Here is a 19,281-nt window from a genome sequence, read left to right on the forward strand (position 1 = left end):
GGATAAAAGGGTGAGATAAAGGCTTATTGATTTTCACAAGAAAAAGTTACATGTCACAGGATCAAAAAGAGTGGACACTGAGGAAAGTGTCCTCATCTCCAGGGAAACACCAAGATTCTCTCAAGTTCTGATTTGTTAAGAGCAAGAATGATGTCATAAAACCGGTGAGAGCCAGTACAAGTTTCAGGAGCCAGTTATTAAAAGGGCTAATTGGACAGCTTGCTTGACAGAAAGGCTGAGCAGCCCAACATGCCTCAATCTGGGCAGCTGAATGCACACAACAGAGAGATGACGATTCCTGTGTCCAGGACACTCAATTCAGGAAAAGTGTCACATATTTCTTTCAAGTGGTCATTAATAAAGTCACATTTTCTTGACATGTGACCTGTGACATGTGACACAGATTCGATTATTGTTTATTAAATGCACAGATATGTCCTCAGTCAGTGAATTACATAGTGGAAAATATTCCCTGAGCAAGGCAAATCTTTGCACCAAAAAAGCTTTTAATTGGTACCTTGCATATATTTTTACAGCAATGATCCAAGATGTCATGTCAGCAAGCAGTCATCTTGTTGTAGTCCTTCAGGACAACTGAAAGCATTTCATACTAAAACGAGTGGCAAGCAAAGAGAGGGAGAGAGAGAGAGAGAGAGAGAGAGAGTCAAATTTAGAAATAGAGAGACCTTGACCGATTGAAAAAAGATATAAAGTGACAGAGACGGAGAGACTGAGACTCCATTCTGTACGGTCACTTCCATGGGCATATCAAACTCAAATAATACCCTCCTATAATATAAATCCCATAGGAATTATATTATCTAAGAAGTCCATAACTCCTAACACTTCTCAGATATTTCCTCACCAGGGATTCAAAATATAAATAGAACAGCTTCAAGGGAACAATTGCAAATCTCCAGGAATGGAAGAAAATGCAAGGACTTCTAGGCTAAAAGGTAGTTATCTTGATAGCTTTTCACTCAATATAATAATTAAAGACCCAGCAAATTACAAGTTCTAAAGAACAGGACTGACAATCTCCTTTAGGGAAAGTGTGGAATATTTTCAGGAATATTAAAGGAATATTTCAGGAATAATAAAGGAATATTATTCAGCTTGGAAAATGACATAATGATGTTTTCAGGTAAATGTGTGGAACCAGGAAAAATCATCCTGGGTAAAGTAACTAAAATGCAAAAAGACAAATATGGTATGTATTCACTTATTAGGATGTCTTGTAATAGTGGAGGATAAAGTTCCAAGAGACCATATTTTGTGACCAAACCAGTTTTCTACCAGGGGGGTTGGTTGGAAGTTAATTGAGTTGTTGTCCCAGGACACCCGAAGAAAAATTTCAAGCAACCCAGGCTGTTGTTATTAAAATATGTTGTTCTCTGCCTTCAATTGATAGATCAGTGCAGTGTTCATGTATTCACAGAGATGCTTCCTTCTGCATCAAATGGTATTGTATACAGTGACCTACAGTCTGATATTATGCAGAGAGAGACCTTAAAATACCAAGTTCTAAATGGGATATCATAAGAAATTTTACCTCCCCTCAGAGCTCTGAGAAGCCTGCAGGAGAGGAGGCAGGAAGAGTGTCATATGTAGAAGGAATTGAGAACACAAGGAGAATAAAGCTATGAGAATCAGACCAAAGAGAAAGATGCTGCTGCTAGTTTTGATGAGACCTGATAATCTAGGATCAGATAGAAGGAGGAGGAGGACCTCTCCTATAAGGGAACTAGAAAACGTACATAGAGGTAGGAGGAGGAGGGTGGGTGGGAGTGGAAGGAGAAGAGGGATGGACAGCAGAGGAGATAAAAAGCGAACAAATCATAATAAATAAATACAGAAGAAAAACTGTGATCCAGTGGATGAAGTACAGAGCTCTTCAGGACTGACGGCTTCTTCTTGGGGATGGTGCCAGGGTGCAGCAAGTATGAACTCAGTTTCATTTAAGAGACTTGGCACTGAGACTCTGATCATGTTCCAATGAGTAGATATACAACACATACTTTAATTGATGTATTTAAAAGAAAAGAAACTCTTTTAGTGTGGCACAAGGGTAGGAATTTGAACCTTGGAGCAATGGAAAAGGACTGTAATGTTATATTATATTTCCACATAATCAATAAAATAATATGTTGACAACTTTTATAATGACCTTTAACACGGAGAAAATATTCTGCTAAAGGACATAGTTTGACTTTGTAAGGCATGCTTTCCAGGAACTCATTTTGTAGCAGAAAATCTTTGACATGAAGCAGTGGTTACCCAGCTACCTCAGATCCCATGAGCTCAGGTGGGACCTCTATAACAAGCAATCCTGGTACTAACACTATGTTTAGAAGGAATTTCTGGAGGACCAGAGGAGGAAACACAGCTGCTGTTGTGTCCTAAGCATATAATATGGACCCATTTCACTGTCCAGAAATCCCAGTTTGAACTTCAAACCTCAGCATCAGAAGGGTACCTCACTGACCCAAGAGTAAGACATAGCTGCCTATCTAAGAAGGTCAACCATGGCAACCTTGCTCATGAAGGTTGGAAACACTAGTATGGAACAGCACCAGCTTTCAAATACTTTATTGGCCCTATGTTCTCCTTTTACACTTGTAAAATTTCTCTGTTTCAGCCAAACTAGTCCAGAAATTGTATGGTTTCCTTCTCCTTCCCCTGCTCTTGAATACACAATACCCCAGGAAACCCTAGACCCTGCCAGCCTATTTTATTAAAAAGAATGTGAAGGTGAAAGTACATTTAGTGAGTAAGGGATTACCAGCTCAGTTTAAAGTCACAACATAGGAAATTTCACATGCAAGACCACAGTGTGAGACCCATTTGTCATTCTATACATCCCTTAATCCCACATCACTTTGAAGTTCCCTACTTAGGAACTGACCAATTAAATAAGATTAAAGTTTAATTTCTATCCTGATATTGTCACAGAGGTAAACAGGTGTAAATGTGTGGGATCAGCATAAAGGGATGAGATAAAGACTTGTTGTATTTCAGAAGAAAAGGTCACATGTGCACAGGATCACAGATACTGGACACTGAAGAAACTTTGTATACTCATTTCCATGGAAACCTTAAGATTCTTTCAGGTGCTGATTGGCTGAGATGGAGAATGATATAATGAAACAGGTGAAAGCCAGTAAGAGTTTCAGGAGCCAATTATCATCATGGCCAAGTGGACAGCCTGCTTTATAAAAAGTCTGAGCAGCCCTACATACCTCATTCTGGGCAGCTTAAAGCACACATCCCAGAGATGACAATTCCTGTGTCCAAGACTTAATGTTCAGGAAAACTGTCACATATTTCTTTATACTATTCATTAATAAAGTCATGTGTATTTGACATGTGACTTTCACATTATCACAAACTCCATTGTTATTTGTTAAATGCACTATATGTCCTCAGTCAGTGAATTACTTACTGGGAAAATGCTCCAAGACTAAGGTAACTCTGAACAAAAAGCATTTACTTGGCCCATGCTTATATTTTGAAAAGACCATTCCTGATGTCACACCACCAAGCAGTCAAATTGTTATAGTCCTTCAGAAAAAACTGAGAGGTTTTCAAACTGAACCACAAGCAGCAGGCAGAGAGGGTGACAGAGAGAGCAAGAGAGTGAAAAAGTTAGAGAAACAGATGCAGAAATATTGAGACCAAAACTAAAAGAAACAGAAATAAATTGACATAGACAGAGACACAGAGACTCCTTTCTTTCTGGTCACTTTTATTAGCAAATCAATCTCCAAGCATATTCTCCTATAATATAACTCCAAGAAGATTTTTTTTTTATTTTTCATTTTAATTATTATTAATTATACTTTATACACTTTGTATCTCCCCATAAATCTCTAATTTCTTCCCTCCCTATCCCACCTTCTCTCCCTCTTCTCCATGCATGAGCTTCTCCAAGTCCACTAAATGCTAATCTATCAGATGCTTCTGATGCTAATCTATCAGATCTCATCAGGAGTGGTTGCATTGTCCTCCTCTGTGGCCTTGCAAGGCCACTCCCCCCATAATGGTGAGGTGATCAAAGAGCAGGCCAATCAGTTTATGTCAGAGGCAGTCCCTGTTCCCATTACTGAGGAACTCACTTGGGCACTGAAATGCCATGGGCTACATCTGTTCAGGGGTTCTAGGTTTTCTCCATACATGGTACTTGGTTGGAGTATGAGTCTTAGGAAAAACCCCAGTGCTCAGATTTTTTGGTTTTGTTGCTCTCCTTGTCGAGCTCCTGTCCTCTCCATATCTTACTATTGCCCATTACTTTCATTAGATTCCATGTACTCTGCCCAACAACTGGCCATAAATCTCAGAATCTGCTTTGATAGTCGGCTGGGCAGAGCCTTTCAAAGGCTCTCTGTCGCAGGCTCTTAACTTGTTCCATGTTTTCTCCTTCTTCTGATGTGTATCCACTTTGTCTATCAGGCTGGGGATTTATCAGATTAGCCAGAGTACTCCCTCTTGATTAGTTTCTATAGATGTACAGATTTTAGTACCTTTATCTTATATGTCTATATGAGTGAGTATATACCATGTGTGTCTTTCTTCTTCTGAGATAGCTCACTCAGGGTGATCATTTCTAGTTCCCTCCATTGACCTGCAAATTTCATGATTTCCTTGCTTTTTTATTTCTGAGTAATAGTCCATTGTGTAGATGTACCACAATTTCTGTATCCATTTTTCATTTTGGGGGGGGGCATCTGGGTTGTTTCCATGTTCTGGCTATTACAAATAAAGCTGCTACAAACATGGTTGAACATATGTCCTTATTGTGTACTTGAGCCTCTTTTGGATATATGCCGTAGTGGTATAGGTAGATCTTGAGGAAGCACTATTAATAGTTGTCTGATAAAGCACCAGATCGATTTTTAGAATGGTTGTACAAGTTTACAATCCCATTGTGGAGAGCCTAGACTCAGACGCCATCTACTGGCGCTGACATCCGCCCTCAAAACTGTAAAGAACCTCCAGAGCACATGTGCAGGTTGCGCAAGCACGCCAAGCCACTGACCAAGCCTGAGTCGTCAGACAGGGTAAAGAGTGAGCAGCCAATCAGGGTATGACACATCACTTAGGTGCGACCAGGGCTTATATAAACAGAGCCACATCGGGGCTCTTTCTCTCCTCCTTTCATCGCTTGACTGTAATAAAGCCTGTTGCAGAACTGGCGAGATGATCACGTGGCTTTCAACATCCCATCAGTAATGGAGGAGAGCTCCCAATTCTCCACAATCTCTCTAGCATGTGTTGTCACTTGAGGTTTTGATCTTGGCTATTCTGATGGGTGTAAGGTGAAATGCCAGGGTCGTTTTGATTTTCATTTCCCTGATGACTAATGACATTGCGCATTTCTCTTTTTTTTTTTTAATTTTTATTTTTTAAACATTAGTTACAGTTTGTTAACTTTGTATCCCTGCTGTATCCCATTGCCTCTTTTTCTCCCAATCCCACACACCCACCCTTATCTCCTCCCTGGACCTTTCTAAGTCCACTGATAAAGGAGAAACTCCTCTCCTTTTATCTGATACTGGTTTATTAGATGTCTTCAGGACTGGCTGCAAAGTCCTCCTCTGTGGCCCAGCAAGGCTGCTCCTTCCTTGGGGGGGGGTCCTAAAAGCCCACCATTGAGTTCATGTGAGAAACAGTTCCTGTTCCCCTTATTAGGGTACCCATTTGTATACTGAGCTACCAAAGACTACATCTGAGCAGGTACTCTAGGTTGCATCCATACATGGTCCTTGTTTGGAGAAACAGTCTCATAAAAAAAAACCCTGTGCCCAAATATATTTGGTTCTTTTGGAACTCATGTCCTATCCAGGTCGTATTAACTCCCCTCCTTCTTTTCTTTTTGATTCCCTGCATTCTACTGGAGGTTTGGTTATAAATCTTAATATCTGCTTTGATACACTGCTAGGTAGAATCTTTCAGAGGCCCTCTGTGGTAGGCTCCTGTCCTGTTACTTGTTTGCTCCTACATCCAAGGTCCATCTCATTTGTCTTTCTAAGTGAAGATTGATCATCTTACTCTGGGTCCTCTTTCTTGTTTATCTTCTTTAGTTGGATAGACTTCAGTATACTTATCCTATCTTATAGGTCTATATAAATGAGTATACACCATGTGTTTCTTTCTGCTTTTGGAATACCTCACTCAGGATGATCATTTCTAGGTCCCACCATTTGCCTGCAAATTTAATGATTTCCTCATTTTTAATTATTGAGTAGTATCCCATTGTGTAAAAGTACCACTATTTCTGTATCCATTCCTCAACTGAGTGACATTATGTAGATGTACCACAATTTCTGTATCCATTTTTCAGTTGGGGGGGCCATCTGGGTTGTTTCCATGTTCTGGCTATTACAAATAAAGCTGCTACAAATATGGTTGAGCAAATGTCCTTATGGTGTACTTGAGCTTCTTTTGGCTATATGCCTAGGAGTGGTATACCTGGATCTTGAGGAAGTGCTATTAATTTTCTGAGAAAGTGCCAGATTGATTGTACAAGTTTGCATTCCCACCAGCAATGGAGAAGTGTTCCCCTTTATCCACAACCTCTCCAACATGTATTGTCACTTGAGTGTTTCATCTTAGCTATTCTGGTGGGTGCCAGGTGAAATATCAGGGTAGTTTTGATTTGCATCTCTCTGATGGCTAAGGATGTTGAACATGTCTTTAACTGTTTCTCTGCCATTCTGTATTCCTCTACTGAGAATTCTGTTTAGCTCTGTTCCACATTTTTTTAATTGGATTGCTTATTTGCTGCTTTTTAACTTCTTTAGCTCTTTATATATTCTGGAAATAAGCCCTCTGTCAGATATAGGGTTGGTGAATATCCTTTCCCAGTCTGTAGGCTGTTGTTTATTTTGATGACTATGTTCTTTGTTTTACAGAAGCTTTTCAGTTTAATGAGGTCCCATTTATCAATTGTTGCTCTTAGAGCCTGTGCTGTTGGTGTTCTGTTCAGGAAGTTGTCTCCTTTGCCAATAAGTTCCAAAGTCTTATCACTTTTTCTTCTAACCGATTTATTGTATCTGGTTTTATGTTGATATCTTTGATCCCCTTGAAGTTTAGTTATGTGCAGAGTGATACATATGGATCTATTTTCATTTTTCTGCATGTAGAAATCCAGTTGGACCAGCACCATTTGCTGAAGATACTGTCTTTTTCCACTGAATGGTTTTGGCTTCTTTGTCAAAAATCAAATATCTGTAGTATATGGCTTTAATTTTGGGTCTTCTATTTGGTTCCATTGATCTAGTATTCTATTTCTATGCCAATACTATGCCATTTTTATTACTATTGCTCTGTAGTACCGCCTGAGAACAGGGATGGAGATGCCTCCAGACTATCTGTTGTTGTACAGGATCATTTTAGAAAGTCTGCGGGTTTTTTTTTTGTTTGTTTGTTTCTCTACATGAAGTTGATAATTTTCTCTCAAGATCTACAAAGAATCTTGATGGGAATTGCTTTGAATCTGTAGATTGCTTTTGGTAGAATAGCCATTTTCACTATGTTAATCCTACCAATCCATGAGCATTGTTGACATTTCCATGTTCTGATATCTTCTTCAATTTCTTTCTTCAGAGACTTGAAATTTTTCTCATAGACGTCTTTCACTTGCTTTGTTAGAATCACTCCAAAGTACTTTATGTTATTAGTGGCTTTTGTGAAGGGTGTTATTTCTCTAATTTCTTTCTCAGCTCATTTGTCTTTGGTATACAGGAGGGATTCTGAGTTTTTTAAGTTAATTTTATATCCAGCCAATTTGCTGAAGTTGTTTATCATTTGAAGGAGTTCTCTGGTTGAATTTTTGGGAACACTCAAGTATACTATTATATCACCTGAGAATACTGAAACTTTAACGTCTTCTATTCCAATTTGTATTCCCTTGATCTCCTTGCTGTTGTCTTATGGCTCTAGCAAGGACGTCCAGAACTATGTTGAAGAGATATAGAGAGAGTGGGCAGGCTTGTCTTGTTCCTCATTTAAGTGGGATTGGTTTGAGTTTCTCTCCACTGAGTTTGATGTTGGCTATAGGCTTGCTGTAATTGCCTTTACTATGTTTAGGTACATTCTTTGAATCCCTGATCTCTACAAACTTTGAACAGGAATAGGTGTTGGATTTTGTCAAATGCTTATTCGGCATCTAAGGAGATGATCATGTCATTTTACTACTTCAGTTTATTTATACAGTGGATAACATTGGTGGATTTCCGTATATTGAACCACCTCTGCATGCCTGGGATGAAGCCTACTTGGTCATGGTGAATGATATTTTTATAATTTCTTGGATTTGGTTTGCCAGTATTTTATTGAGTATTTTTGCATTAATGTTCAGAAGAGAGATAGGTCTGAAGTTCTCTTTTTTTGTTGATTCTTTCTGTCCTTTGTTGAGAGTGGGGTGTTGAAGTCTCCCACTATTAATGTGTGGAGTTCTATATGTGGTTTAAGTTTAATCAATGTTTCTTTTACAAATGTGGGTGCTCTTGTATTTGGGGCATAGATGTTCAAGATTGTGATGTCTTCCTGGTGGAATTTTCCTTTGATGAGTATGAAGTGTCCTTCCCCATTTCTTTTTATTAATTTTGGTTAAAAATCTGTATTATCAGATATTAGAATGGCTGCTCCTCCTTGCTTCTTGTGTCTATTTGCTTGGAAAGTCGTCTTCCATCCCTTTACCCTTAGGTAATGTTTATCTTTGTGCCTTAGGTGTGTTTCTTGATTGCTCGGTTTTGTTTACATATCCGTTCTGTTAGTCTGTGTCTTTTTATTGGAGAGTTGAGTCCATTGATGTTGAGAGAGATTAATGACCAGTGGCTGTTAGATCCTTTGATTTTGATTTTGCCTGTGGTCATAATGTTGTATGCTTGGTTGCTTTTTGTTTTACTGTAATAAGGTCAATTTTTTCCTGTGTTTTCTTGAAAGTAGCTAATTTTCTTGGGTTGAATATTCCCTTCTAGTGTCTTCTGTAATGCTGGACTTGTGTGTAGGTATTGTTGAAATTTGTTTTTGTTGTTGAATATCTTGTTTTCTCCATGTATGTGGACTGAGAGTTTTGCAGGCTATAGTAGTACGGGTTGACATCTATGTTCTCTTAGGGTCTCCGTGATATCTGTTCAGGCCCTCTGGCTTTCATAGTCTCTGTTGAAAAGTCAGGTGTGATTCTAATGGGTTTGCCATTATATGTTACTTGGCCTTTTTTTCCTGCAGCTTTTAGTATTTTTTCTTTGTTCTGTATACTTACTATTTTGATTTTTATGTGGCGGGAGGATTTTCTTTTCTGGTCAAATGCGTTGGGTGTTCTGTAGGCCTCTTGTATTCTTATTGGCCTCCCCTTTAACTTGTGGACATTTTCTTCAATGATTTTGTTGAAAATATTTTTTGGGCCTTGGAGAAGGAAATCTTTTTTTCCTCTATACCTATTATTCTTAGGTTTTGTCTTTTCATATTGTCTTGGATTTCTTGGATGGTCTGTGTCAGGAATTTTTTGGATTTAATATTTTCTTTGACAGATACATCAATTTCTTCCATTGTATCTTCTACACCTGAGATTCTTTCTTCCATCTCTTTTAGTCTTTGGTTATGCTTATCTCTGTAGTTCCTGTTTTCTTCCCCAAATTCTTCCTCTCCATTATTTCCTCCATTTGTGTTTTCTTTAATTTTTTCAATTCTATCCTCATATCTTGAGTTGTTTTGTTTACTTCCTTCACCTGTCTGATTGTATTTTCCTGTTTTTCTTTTAGTTCCTTCAGCTCTGTTTCTTTTTTTTTTCTTTCAGTGATTTAATTATTTCTTCTCTGAAGGCCGCAAACTGTTTGGCTGCATCTTCCTGTATTTCTTCATGGATAGCCATAATCTGCTTGTCTTTAACTTCCTCCATTTCTTTATGGATAGCCATGATCTTGGTTTTATCTTCCACTAATTCTTTATGTATTTTATTTGTTTCCTCTATTATCCTGTTCATCAGCATAGATGTAAGGTCATCTTCTTGATTTTCTATTATGCTGGGATGTCCAGGGCTGCTTGCCCCTGGATGTCTGGGTTCTGTAGATGCCATGTTGCTCTGTTTTTTCTTGGTTGGGCTGATCTCTACCCATTGGGCTGTTTTAGGTGTTGGCAGTTAGTTTCTGGTGCTTCCTGGAGTCCTGGGTTAGGGAGAATCCCCTTGGCTGGAGGATGATTTTTCCTGAAAGAGGCCTCTTCTGCTTTTTGGGTATGGTTACTGTATGGCCAGTGTTTCTCAGGAATTGCCACTGATCACCTCAGGTGTATAGACCTGAGTAGTAACTGTGGTCTTTGTCAGTAAGGGGGGGTCTCCTCTCACCCTTAGAAGTTCTCAAGACAGTTGCCCCACTGCTGGGTTTCCCCTTCTAAATTTAGTGATCTGCTGTTGTTGTTACACTGTTTTCCAGGTACAGCCCTTTGAAGATCCTGTTGATTCCCTAGCTGTCATGTTTTCTCCCAACAGGAAAACTCAGTCTGGCATCCTGGGGCACACAGTTCTGTTCTGGAAGGTGAGACTTGCACCCAGTAAGCCTCTGGGCCAGGGGCTGAGTGCTCTGCTCTGGGCCTGGAGATTGTGTGCCTAGGTTGAGTTGGCACCTGGAGATGCTGCTCTGGTCTGAAGGCTGTGCACGCCTCTCTAGGCTGGCAATTGAGGGCTCCTTTCTGGTCTGGAGAGTGGGCGCCTCACTCTGGGCAAGAAGCTGTGTGTCCTTGTCTGGTATGGTTGCTGCGGGCACCACTCTAGTCAGGAAGTTGTGCAACCATGTCTGGGATGGTGGCTGAGGGAGCTGCTTTGGTCCAGAGGCTCTATGCCCTGATCTGGGCTTGCAGTGTGTGTCCCCTTCTGGGTCAGATTGGGGACTGCCATTCTGTCTGGGATGGTGAGTAGAACCTGCAGGAACAGATGTGTTTGGCTCTGCCTTTCTGGCCTTTGGGAGTCTGGGTGTTTGCCTAAACTGGGAAATTTTCCTAGGACCTTTTCAGGGTGGTGCTGTCGGCTGAATGCTCTAAGATCAGACCAGCCAATTCCTTCCCTGTGGGTTTGCACCTGACAGTGAAACTCAACCTCTGGTGCCCTGGGGCCTGCAGTTCTATCTGAGGCAGGGAATCAGGTGCACAGGCAGGGCTCTGTGCAGGTGCCTGGTCCCCTGTTCTGGCTCTGGGCTGGCTCCTAGGGCTTCCTTGGGATGTCTGAGTGACCTAAGGTTGGCCCCAATCATTTCCTGCACCGTTTGGTTATCTCTTGACTGGAGATTCCAGTCTCTGATGTTGTAGTGTGCACAGTTCAGTCTGGGACCACGACCAGAGCACACTGGCGTGTTACTCTGGGCTGGTGACCAAGCATCTGGTGGAACCTGGATCTCTTCCATGGTTTAGCTGGGTGAGTTAAAAGCTGATTGAATCCCCCACCGTAGGGTATCCTCTCACCTAGGAAGTACAATCACTTGTGTTTTTTGTTGTTGCTGTTTTGTTTTTTGGATCTTCTGTGCTTTATTGAAGTCAAGCCAACACTTTTATATTAATCTTACAAAGAAGCACCTTAAAGTTGACATATCCCCCGAAACATTTAAAAAGTTTATGTTTTAACTGAACGCGATTTGGTAAAAAGCAGTGTCTACAAAAAATCTTGGCCTAACAGCCTCTTAAGCAGAGCAAACATAGAACTAGTGACTTGTTTGTCAATTTAGCGAGTAGAGGGCCAGGGGCTTGATAAACTTGTGGTCTGTTTACGTAGTTTATTGTTAGTTAATTAGGGGTTGTTAATAATCCTCAGAACTAGGTCAGCTAAAGATTTACAACCCCCTCTAGAGTTAAGTACTATGGTGAATTCTTCCTGTTTGTCTTGCTAAGGATTTACAATCTTTCCTTAGAGATAAGATGCTTGAGCTAGCCTGTCTGTAAAACATAGAGTATAATACAAAACTTTTTGACCTTCTATATTTGCCTATCTTCTTTCTGCCTCATCATAAATACCTGTGTTAGGTAATGATTTTATAGTAACTTTATTGCAAGGGGAATATCCAGAGCATTTATCCTAACAGATCCTGATTGAACATTTTCTTTAGAAAGCCTTAAATTCTTATCCTTTTACTAACTACAATGTTTGGTTTTTCCACAAGCAATTCCTGATGCTGAATCTGATTTAATATCTCTCCTGAAATTTTATTTTCTGTCTACTCTTATTTGCTAAAGGTTTTAGTGATCTATTGGAAATGTTTCCTTGAAAATTAAAGTATACTTTAAAAATTGACTATCAATAAAAATGTAGAGTGTTCTGAATAGTTAAAAAAATTATGAGTATATAAATAATCTTAATAAACCTATAACAACCAAAGAGATTATGGAAGCAATAAAAAACAAATTTATCAATGTAGAAAAACTCAGGAAAAAAATAGATTCATAGACAAATTCTACCAAACCTTTAAAGAAGAGTTAATAACAATGTTCCTCAAACTGTCTCATAAAAGGAGAAAGGGAAGAAAGGCTATCACACTTATGCTATAACGTCACTTTACCCTAATACCAAAACAGTATAAAGGAATAATGACAAGAAAATAGAAAAATAAGAAAAGCTAAAGACTAATTTATGCAAAGAACATACATGCAAAAATAATTCTCAGTAAAATTCTTGTAAACTAATCTCAAGAACAATTGTGATGATCATTACACCCACGCCCATGTTGGTTTTATTCCAGGACAGAAGACTGTTTTAACATACATAAATTGCTACAATAACTCCAGAAACCGTCTGTGTAGCATAAAAATGTGTTATGCAAGCATAAAATTATGCAAACAGATGAGGAGATACGTTTCCTATGGGAATTGGCTCCCTGGAAGTCCCTAGCAAAAATACCCTATTGGAATATGATGTGCTCTTATAATCCTGCTTTCTCAGATACAAGACTGGAATTGATGAGCTCCTTTTTTGCTGTTTCTCTATGATTCTTGAAACAGTATACAATAACTGTGTTTTATGGCCGTGAGTTCTGATTGATGGTCACTGTGCCAATCCTGCTGTGCTGCTGGTCATAATGAGAGTCCTCTGGGCACTGCCATCTTGCCTGGCCTCTTCTGTCATCAGTAGATCTTTAATTGTAGAGGATTGTTTTAGGAATTCTGGGTTTCATGGTTTTACATATGAAGTTGAGAATTTTTCTTTCAAGGTCTATATAGAATTGTGTGGTAATTTGAAGGGAACTGCATGCCACACTAACTCCAGAGTCTATGTGAACATAAAAATGTGCTATATAAGCATAAAATTATGCTGCTAAGATGAGGAGACATGTTCCCTACAGGAATCCATTCCCTGGAAGTCCCTTGATGTTCCCCCTGGCCATCTACACCAAAAAAAGATATACTCTGAAAATCCTGCTTTTTCAGATGAAGGATTGAATTAATGAGCCTTTGATTTTTCTCTGATTCCTGGTACAGCACAAATAACTAATTATGGTTATGCTCTGTATATATATTTAAATGTTTAAAAAGCAGGTACTGTGGTTGTTTTTTGTCTTTGTCTATGTGTTTTGTTTTTGTGTGCTGGCTATTGGTTTTAATCTCTGGTTTTGGTTTGCTCGTGAGGTCTAAAAAACTTGGAGAGTGTCCAATCTATTTGGGGGACACCCCAATTCCTAAAAAAAGAGCCCTTAATTCCTCTCCTAATCTGGGTATTCTGGTTACTCCAAGGGGACAATGTCGGATTTCTGTACTGTGTCTCTATGTGTGTATATGTTTATCTCTGGACTTCAATTGACGATATTTTAAAATCTGACAGATGATATTGACATTTTTGGACATAAAACAGTTTAAATCAACACCTCTAAGTATTTTCCTGAACCATTAGAATTAAATTCTATAAAACATTTTAAAACTTATCAGGTACTTTAAGCAATAACTCATGGGCAGTCTAACAAAGAACTTGGAACAATTTCCCAACCCTTTAAAAAATTAAAGAAAATTTAATTGGAATGGAAAAGGAGTATAATTATATAATTTATATTATAAGAAATTCCCACATAATCAATAAAAATAATATGTTGACAACTTTAACAATGACTTTTAAACTGGAGAAAAGATTCTGCTAATGGAGGACAGAGTTTGATTGTATAAAGCATGATTTCCAGGTACTCATTTTGTAGCAGGGAATCCTAGCCATGAACTAGTGTTTACCCAGCTATTTCAGACCCCATGAGTTCAGGTGGCACTTCTGAACAAGAAGTACTGGGACTACCACTACAATTAGAGTGTTTGTCTCAAGGTCAACATCAAGAAACACTCCTGCTCTTTGGTTCTTGGTATAAAACACAGAACCATTTTTCTGTCCTGAATGAGCTGTTTACTTGTAAACCCCAGGATCAGGAGGATTTCTCAATGACCTCTGAGTAGAACAGAGCTGCCGATCCAGCCAGGTCAGCCAAGCCAACAGAAACAAATATATAAAGTGACAGAGCCTGAGAGACAGAGACTCCACCACTTTGGTCACTTTCATTGGCATATCAACCTCAAAATATGACCCCCAATAATATAACTCCAAAAGGAATTATTTTCTTTAATATTTTTATTTTAATTTTATCATTTATAATGTATGAACTTTGTATACCCCCCATAACTACTCTCCCCTCCCATTCCCACCTTCCCTCCAACCTGTTCATGCATGCTCCTGCCCAAGTCCACTGATAGAGGAATTCTTCTACTTCCTTCTAATCCTAGTAGATCAGATCTCATCAGGAGTGGCTGCATTGTCTTCCTCTATGGCCTGCTAACACTGTTCCCCCATTAGATTGTGGTTTTCAAGAGCAGACCAATCACTTTGTGTCAAAGGCAGTCCCTGTTCCCATTACTATGGAATCCACTTGGCCACTGAACTGCCATGGGCTACATCTGTGGAGCAGTTCTAGGTTAGCTCCACCTGTGGTATTTCTTTAGAGTGTGAGTCTCAGGAAAGGCCAATGTGCTCAGATTTTTTGGTTCTGGAGCTTTTCTTCTAGAGCTCCTGGCCTCTGCAGATCTTATTATTTCCCACTTCTTTCATTACATTCCATGTACTCTGCCTAACAGTTGGCCATAAGTTTCACTATCTGCTTTGATAGTCTGCAGGACAGAGCCTTTCAGACGCCCTTTATGGCAGGCATCTAACTTGTTTGCTGTTATCTCCTTTTTTTGATGTCCATCCTCTTTGCCTTTCTGGATGGGGATTGAGCATTTTAGCCAGATTCCTCCCTCTTGATTAGTTTCTTTAGGTGTAAAGATGTTAGTAGGTATATCCTACATTATATTTCTATAAGAGTGAGTATATATTATGTGTGTCTTGGTGCTTCTGGGTAGCTCACTCCGGATATTCTTATCCAATTCCCACCATAGACCTCCAAATTTTATGATTTTCTTGTTTGTTTGTTTGTTTTTTTTTTTTTTTTTTATTGCTGAGTAATCATTCAATTGTGTAAATGTACCACAATCTCTATCCATTTTTCAGTTGTGGTGCATCTGGTTTGTTTGCAGATTCTGGATATTACAAATAAATCTCTTACAAACATGGTTGAGCAACTGTCCTTATTGTATACTTGAACTCATTTGGGTATATGTCTACGTGTGGTATAGCTGGATCTCGAGGAAGCACTATTTCTAGTTGTCTGAAAAAGCACCAGATTGATTTCCAGAGAGGTTGTACAAGTTTACATTCCCACCAGCAGTAGAGAAGGGTTCCCCTTTTGCCACAACATTTCCAGCATGTGCTGTAAATTGAGTTTTTGATCTTGGCTATTCTAATGGTTGTAAGTTGACATCTCAGTTTTGGTTGGATTTGCATTTCCCTGATGGGTAATGATGATAGAGCATTTCTTTAAGTATTTCTCTGCCATTCAATATTCCTTTATCATTAAATCTTTGTTTAGCCCTGTTCCCCATTTTTTAATTGGATTACTTGATTTGTTGCTTTTAAAAATATTTAGTTTCTTATATATACTAGATATTAGCCTTCTGTCCCATAGAGAATTGGTGAAAATTCTTTTCCAATCTGTAGGCATTCGTTATGTTTTGATGACAGTGTTCTTTGCTTTACATAATATTTTCAGTTTCATGAGGTCTCATTTACTGATTGTTGATCTTAGATCCTGTGCTGTTGGTGTTCTCTTCAGGAAGTTGTCCCCTGTGTGAATGAGTTCAAGGCTCTTCTCCAATTTTTCTTCTAAAGAATTTAATGTGTCTGGTTTTATGTTGGGGTCTTTTTTACAGATGGACTTTAGTTTTGTTCAGGGTAATAAGTATGGATCTATTTTCATTGTTCTACATTTAGAAATTCATTTAGACCAATACCATTAGTTGAAGATGCTATCTTTTTTTCATTGTATGGTTTTGGCATCATTGTCAAAAATCAGGTATCCATGAGTGTATGGGTTTATGTCTGGGTCTTCTATTTGAGTCCATTGATCTGTTGATTTTGTTTCTATGCCAGTATCATGTAGCTTTTGTTACTCTTGCACTATAGTACAGCTTGAGATCAGGGATGGAGATACCTCCAGAAGATCTTTTAATGTAGATGATTGTTTTAGCAATTCTGGGCTTTTTGTTTTTCCATATGAAGTTGAGATTTTTTTTCTTTCAATTTTTCTGTAAAGAATTGTGTTGGTAATTTAATGAAAATTGCATTTAATCTGAAGGTTGCTTTTGGCAAGTTGGCTATTTTTATTATGTTAATCCTGCCAAGCCATGAGCACGAGGGATCTTTCCATCTTCTGATAACTTCTTCTCATTCTTTCTAAAGAGAATTGAATTTTTTTGATACAAGTCTTTGACTTTTTTTGTTAGGTTTACACCAAGGTATTTTACGCCTTTTGTGGCTATTGTGAAAATGTTGTTTCCCTAATTACTTTCTCAAACCTTTAGTCTTTTGTATAAAGAAGGGCTACTAATTTTTTTTTTAGCTAATTTTGTATCTTCCCAATATGCTGAAGGTTTTCATCAGCTGTAGGAGTGCTCTGATAGAATTTTTGGGGTCATTTGGGTATAGTATCATATCATCTGCAAATGGTAATACTTTTTCCATTATAGTGACTTTTTCCTTTCTGGTTTGTATCCTGTCAACTTATTTTATTATTTTTTATTGTTCTAGCAATATGATTTCCAGAACTATGTTGAAGAGATATGGAGAAAGTGGGTAGGTTTGCCTTGTCCCTGATTTCAATGGGAATGCTTAAAGTTCTCTTTGTTGAGTTTGATGTTGTCAATAGGCTTGCTATATATTGTCCTCACTATATTTAGATATGTGCTTTGTATCCCTCATCTCTCCAATACTTTATACATTGATGGATGTTGGATGATAGCAAATACTTTTTTTAAGCATCTAAGGAGATTTTCATTGGGTTTTTTTTTCTTTCAGTTTGTTAATACGGTGGATCACATTAATGGTTTCCATAAATTGTACCACCCCTATATACCTGGGATGAAGCCTAGTTGGTCCTAGTGGATGATATCTTTGATGTGTTCTTGTATTCAGTTTGCAAATATTTTGTTTAGTATTTTTGTATCAATGTTCATAAGAGAGATTGGCCTGAAATTTTCTTTCTTTGTTGGGCCTTTGTGAGTTTAAGGTAACAAGGTGACTGTGGCTTCATAGAATGAGTTTGTAGTTTTTCTTCTGTTTATATTTTGTGGAATACTTTGAAGAGAACTAGAACTAGAGAACAAGGTAGAGTTAACTCTACCTTGAGGATCTGAAAGAATTCTGTGCTGATTCCATCTGGTCCTGGGCTTTTTTTTTTTTTTTTTGATGGAAGGATTTGATGACTGCTTCTATTTCTTTAGGAGATATAGGGCTATATAATTAATTTTTCTGGTCTTGTTTCAGCTTTGGTAAGTTGAATTGATTGAGAAAATCATCCATATCTTTTAGATTTTCAAACTTTGTGGCATGTATACTTTTGAAGTAAATCCTAATGATTGTTAGGATTTCCTCAGTGTCTGTAGATATGTCCCCCTTTTCTTTTCTGACTTTGTTGATTTGGATGGTGTCTCTCTGCTTTTTAGTTAACTTGGCTGAGGGTTTGTCTATCTTGTTGATTTTCTCAAAGAACCAACTCTTGGTTTCATTGCTTCTTAGAATTGTTATATTTATTTCTAATTAATTGATTTCAGCCCTGAAATCAATAGTGAGGTTAATTATTTTCTGTGTTTTCTTGAAAGTGGCTAGTTTTCTTGGGTTCTATTTTTCCTTTTAGTGTCTTCTGTAATGCTGGAATTTTCTGTAGGTATTATTAAAATTTGTTTTTGTCATTAGAAAATCTAGTTTTCTCTGTCTATGAGGATTGAGAATTTTGCTGGGTATAACAGCCTGGACTGACTTTTATGTTCTCTTAGGGCCTGCATGATATTTGTCCATGCCTTTCTGGCTTTCATAGTCTCTTTTGAGAAGTCAGGTATGATTCTGATGGGTTTGCCATTATGTGTTACTTGGTCTTTTTCCCTTGCAGGTTTTAGTATTTTTTCTTTGTTCTGTGTATTTATTGTTTTGATTATTATGTGGTGGGAAGATTTTCTTTTGTGTACTAATTTATTAGGTGTGTAGGCCTCTTTTAGTCTTAATGCATTCTCTTTTATGTTGGGGAAATTATCTTCAATGATTTTGTAGAAAATACTTTCTGGGCCTAAGAAGAGGGAATCTTCTTTTTCCTCTATTCCTATTATTTTTAGGTTTTGTCTTTTTATGTTGTCTTGAATTTCTTGGATGGTCTGTGTCAGGAACTTTTTCATATTTAACATTTTTTGACAGATACATTGGTTTCTTCCATTGTATCTTCCACACCTGAGATTCTTTCTTTCATCTCTTGAAGTCTATTGTTTATCCTTACCTCTGTATTTTTTCTTCCCTAAGTTCTTTCTCTCCACAATTTCCTCTATTTGTGTTTTCTTTAACTTCTTCACAAAAAAAAATATGGAACGCTTCATAAATTTGCATGTCATTCTTGTGAAGGGGCCATGCTAAAATTTTCTATATCGTTCCAATTTTGTGTATGTGCTGACAAAGCAAGCACCATATATTTCTTTCAAGGGGTCATTAATAAAGGAATGTGTCCTTGACTTGTGAGTTTCATATTATCATGGATTCCGTTATTATTTGTTAAATGTACAGATATGTCCTCAGTCAGTGAATTATTTTCTATGAAAATGCTCCCTGACCATGGCAAATATTTGAACAGAAAGTGTTTCATTGGACATTGCTTATATTTTTTAAGAGACCATCCATACATGCTCTTCTCTGGGTCC

General features: G+C 38.1%; 1 non-coding gene across 1 annotated transcript; it reads right to left on the bottom strand.

The window, feature by feature from the left end:
- Positions 1-18,943: 18,943 nt before the first annotated feature.
- Positions 18,944-19,049, bottom strand: LOC132651859 (U6 spliceosomal RNA). Its single transcript, XR_009589417.1, has one exon. It is a non-coding gene; the product is annotated as a U6 spliceosomal RNA (small nuclear RNA).
- Positions 19,050-19,281: the final 232 nt, after the last annotated feature.

Source organism: Meriones unguiculatus, assembly GCF_030254825.1.
Source record: "Meriones unguiculatus strain TT.TT164.6M chromosome Y unlocalized genomic scaffold, Bangor_MerUng_6.1 ChrY_unordered_Scaffold_25, whole genome shotgun sequence".
NCBI lineage: Eukaryota > Metazoa > Chordata > Mammalia > Rodentia > Muridae > Meriones > Meriones unguiculatus.